The sequence below is a fragment of the Triticum aestivum genome, chromosome 4A (assembly GCF_018294505.1).
Source record: "Triticum aestivum cultivar Chinese Spring chromosome 4A, IWGSC CS RefSeq v2.1, whole genome shotgun sequence".
NCBI classification, from domain to species: Eukaryota; Viridiplantae; Streptophyta; class Magnoliopsida; order Poales; family Poaceae; genus Triticum; species Triticum aestivum.
This window is the reverse complement of record NC_057803.1, coordinates 36,324,946-36,329,677: the sequence shown is the minus strand read 5'-3', so window position 1 is coordinate 36,329,677 and position 4,732 is coordinate 36,324,946.

The following is a 4,732-nucleotide window of genomic DNA, read 5'->3' as shown; positions in this document are numbered from 1 at the left end:
CACCATGCTGCCAGCCACGCCGGGCTAGCAAGCCGACCAGCTCCATAGCACCAAGCCAGGAGGGGTGACCGCCACGCCACCCCATCCCGCCGAGCAGGGCTGCCGGGCCGAAGCCCGAGCAACCCACTGCAGTCGCAGCATCGCCCGGAGGGGTCTCGTCGAGCAGCCAGGAGCCGCAATTCGCATCCCCACCCGCCGGATCCACGCGCCAGGAGCCGCCGGAGCGCCGCCACCCGCCATGCCGTCCCCGCCAGATCCCGTCGAGGCGCACCGAGACCGCGCCCCAAATCACCAGAACGAGGACGCCCATCTCCGCGCCCTGCGCGCCCAGGCCGCGCCAGTCGCGTCCTCGCCGCGCCGCCCCAAGCACAGCCGCCCACGCCGGTGCGCGCACCCGCGCGAGCGCCGCGCCGAGCCGAGTCCCCACACGAACGAGCGGCCCGCGCCGCCCCTGCTCGAGCTGGAGGAGGGAAAGGCCCCGCCGCCGCCGAGCCGCGCGGGCTTCGCCCGGCGACGTCCGCCGGCGGCAGCGAGGGGATGAGGGGCCGGAGGGGCTTGCGCTGGCAGCGGCTAGGGTTCGCTCCCGGGCTGCCCGCGGGAGCGACCTGGGGGCGTCTTTTCAGGGTTCAATGGTAGATATTTTATACCACTAGTACAAATTAAACCAGTGAGAAAAGAAGGTCGGCCGTTAGATCTTTTATCTAATAACTGGGAAAAGCGTCTCAACAGAGTCCAACCCGTCTCCACCACCGCCGATCACCGCCGCTGATTGACGTGCCGCCCCCACTGACAGCCATGCCGTCGCGCGACGCGCCACCCCCACCGACTGCTGCCACCGCCGCCGACCACCGCTAGCTGTGCGATGTCAGCTGCTGCCGGAGTTCACCGGCGTCGTCACGCCACCGCCAAAAATCACATTTAGGGATTTTTTTTACAAGAACCAAGAAAACACCTCACCCGTCAATTTTGCCTGAATGTTATGGACATCACATAAAACCATTTTTCACGGCGAGTATTTTTACGGGTGTTGGAAGATGCTCGCCAGGCACACACCACGTCGATCGTTAGGCGCTTGCCAAGTGACCGACGGGCGTTTGTGCGACGGCACGATGGGTCGGCATCAGGCGAGGGGACCTGCAGCTACCTAGGCTACCTAGCGCGCGGTCCTGGTCCTTGAGAGGTCCTGTGGCTGCGACGCGACTGTTGGGTCAGCGGCCAGCGGAAGGTGGAGGAGGGCGTCGTGTCCAGAGATCTTGTTGCCCTGTCCATGTCTTGGGCGACCTGGGAAATCACAAGCTGCCTGCGCTCTGTATACCTGTCAAAGTTTCCGATGTCAGTAGTATGCACAATCGATCGATGCTTGTCAAACCTTGTTGCTTGCATCTTTCTCCCTCCACCCCCAGCAGCCCAGAAACATGCACACATGCAAGTCTTCATCGGATAGACGCAGTTCATCTCTTGGAAGTTTGGCCACCAAAAACAAACACTCCTTCCATTTATTTTCGAAAGCCCCCCCCCCCCCCCCCCCCCCCCCACCCCCATCATGTTTCGTACCATACTATGATTGGAAACTATGGTCCAAAAATCTTCAAAGTATCCAAAAAGAAAGGCATGCTTGGTTAGTAAGGCTCTGGACAACAATTTCTGGGTCAGGCAAATTGACATTACTCATGGGCTCACTTTGGCACATATCCAGGAGTTTGCGGTCCTATGAAAGATACCATGTTGCTCTCAATCCTGATAGGAAGGACACCATATCCTGGAAATTCACTTCCTGTGGTGAATATTAGGCGGCTACGGCGTACATGGCACAATTCGAGGGCTTCTCAGTCCAATTGCTCCCACTATCTGAAGGAATTGGGCTCCCCCAGAATGCAAGGTCTTCACTTAGCTTATCATCCAAAACCGTGTCTGGACAGCGGGCCGATTACAACGGCGAGGATGGCCAAACTGTGGACTTTGTCCCCCTATGCAAACAAGTTCAATAGTCCGCCTCCCATCTTCTCTTCCAGTGTAGGTTCACTGCCCACGTCTGGAACGAGGTGGTCGCCTGGCTCGGCATGCATGACCACTCGCCACTGATTTGGTGCCATCAAGACACGGTTCAAGACTGGTGGCTTAAGACGATCAACACTGGAGGGCATATCAAGAAAGCCATTGCATCTGTTCTGATGCTTGTCATGTGGGAAATGTGGAAGGAGCGGAACGCAAGACTCTTCCGCAACACGTCTTCACCGACCACCATTATTGTTGCTAAGATCAAAGAGAAGACCCATTTTTGGGCGTTGGCGGGAGCCAAACACCTGAGTGCGCTTATGTCGCGAGAGTAGTCTTTCTTTTTGCCGCTCTGCTGCTCTTGTCTAAACCTTCTTCTTAATTAATGAAAATGGTAAGTCATTTGCCTTGTTTCAAAAAAAAACTTACATCAAAGCCTGCAAAGAAAAGGTCGAAGCTGATGACTTTCTTACATCAAAATCTGGTGTAAACTCCCCCGCAAACAAAAGTGTGTAAACTTCTAGCGGCGACTTGAGACAAAATCTTCATTTTTCTTGCGTATGATTATCCTTTTGTGGGATGATGATGTCAGTGGCGGAGCTACAACAAGGTTACATGGGTCATGGCCCGCGCATCTTTGTGGCATTTGCTCTTGTTACAACCTGCCTATGGACCAAGAAAAGCCAGACGTGAGCAATCTCTTGCAGTTTGGCCCGCTCGGTTTTTTGTTGCAAGTTTCGAGGTGGCGGTGGCCCAGCATGCGACACATCTGGCTCCTGGTACAAGTGGAAGCATATGGCGTCGGGTGCATATGTCTCCCCATCGGCATCAACTAAAGGCAACATCCGCCTCTATTCACACTGGGGACGTCGGGACAACAACCTTGGGGACGTGGCGGATGCTACATGTCAGTTTACGCAGGGGTGGAGTGACAATAGCTGAATCTGCAATATGACATAGCCAGCCTCCCGATGGTTTTGGTGATGGTCTGAGTGGGAATATATCTCATCCATCTGCTAGCGCCACTCCGACTTCGTGTGACTATCATAAGATCAATTATCAAGATGGTGAATAGCTTCATGTCCATGATGAAAACTTTGTTCTGACATTTATTGGTCGGGCTTAGCAGTGATGAACTCGCGTCATTATCATGTTGAAGGTGTTATCTCCTTGTTGATGTGCTGACCTTTAGTGGTCGATTTCGACAATCATGATACAAATCCTTGTCTTGACCATCTACGGACGGACATGATGACATTGGCGCAAGAGTATTTATCCCTTCTTGAAGGCATTATTGCAGAAAAGTCTGGTTAATTGTAGGTGTTACATTCATATCTTGTAATGATTCTATCGTAGCTGCATATGTTAGGGCATCTTCAACGCTGACCCGCAAATATGCTTCGGCATCCGTCTGCGGATAGGGGATCCGTCCACGGACACTGATGCATGAGCTGTTCATCCAACGCTGCCCGCCACATCCCGCCCCAATTTTTTAGCCCGCACACTCAAATAGCCGAATATATATAGTCTACAATAGTTCAAATGTTCAAATGCAGCAGTAGTTCTACTTAAATAAGTTCAAATATTACACTCAAACATTATTGTCCCCTTTAACCATCCACAGATGCTTAATCAGATCTTCCTTTAGCTACCTGTTTGTTGATGCATTTAAACAAACTCTTCAAATATGGTCGGATTCTGATCAGAAAGTTCGATAGGATCACCCATGTTCTCAAATGACTTGCGGTAGCATCTTCACCCTCATCCTCCATGATCATGTTGTACATGATCACACAACAAGTCATCACCTCCAACAAGGTCTCCGCATCCCATTGTTTAGCTGGTCCACGAATACTGCAAAATGTGTGCATAATTTCAAATGCCCTCTCAACATTCTTTCTAGCTGCTTCCTGTCTTTGGGCAAAGTGAGCCTTTTTCTGGCCGACTAGGTTAGAGATGGTGTTGACAAACGTAGCTCACGGAGGATAGATACCGTCAACCAGATAGTAACCCATGTTGTAGTCATGCCCATTCACTTTGTAATGGCAAGAAGGAGTTTTTCCTCCAGCCAGCCCCGCAAGCAATGGTGATTGCTGCAGCACATTGATGTCATTGTGAGACCCGGACACGCCAAAAAAAACATGCCAAATTCAAAGATCATGTGATGCAACATCTTCAAAAATGATGGTGGACTTCTTAACATGGACCTGATATTGCCCTTGTAGAGTTTTTGGGTAGTTCTTCCATTTCTATTGCATGCAGTCAAGAGATCCGAGCAAATCTGACCACCCTCTTACTTCTGAGATTGCCAAGAGCCTCTCGTGTCTACGACATTTGGTTCTCTCAGGTATTGAGATCCAAACATCGAGACCACGACAGTTGCAAACCTGACCATGTCATCCCCTCATGTGCTCTCAGACATTCATAGGTACTCGTCCCATGAATCAGTGGTCGTGCCATATGCAAGCCTCCGCAGTGCGGCCGTGCAATTCTGGTAACCGAAGAACCCAATCCTTCCCATGGCGTCCTTCTTCAAGATGAAGTAGTCATCAAAGGACCAGACCCCATGGTAGAGATGATCGAAGACATTTTTGCGCATCTGAAACCATCTGTGAAAATTGTCAGCGAAGAGGACATCGGGGGCAAAGTAGTCGGACATCAGCATCAATTGGCCGCGAGCCCTGTTGCGGTTGAGCACTTGATGACCCTTGATCGATCCCTTGAAATTGAGAACATG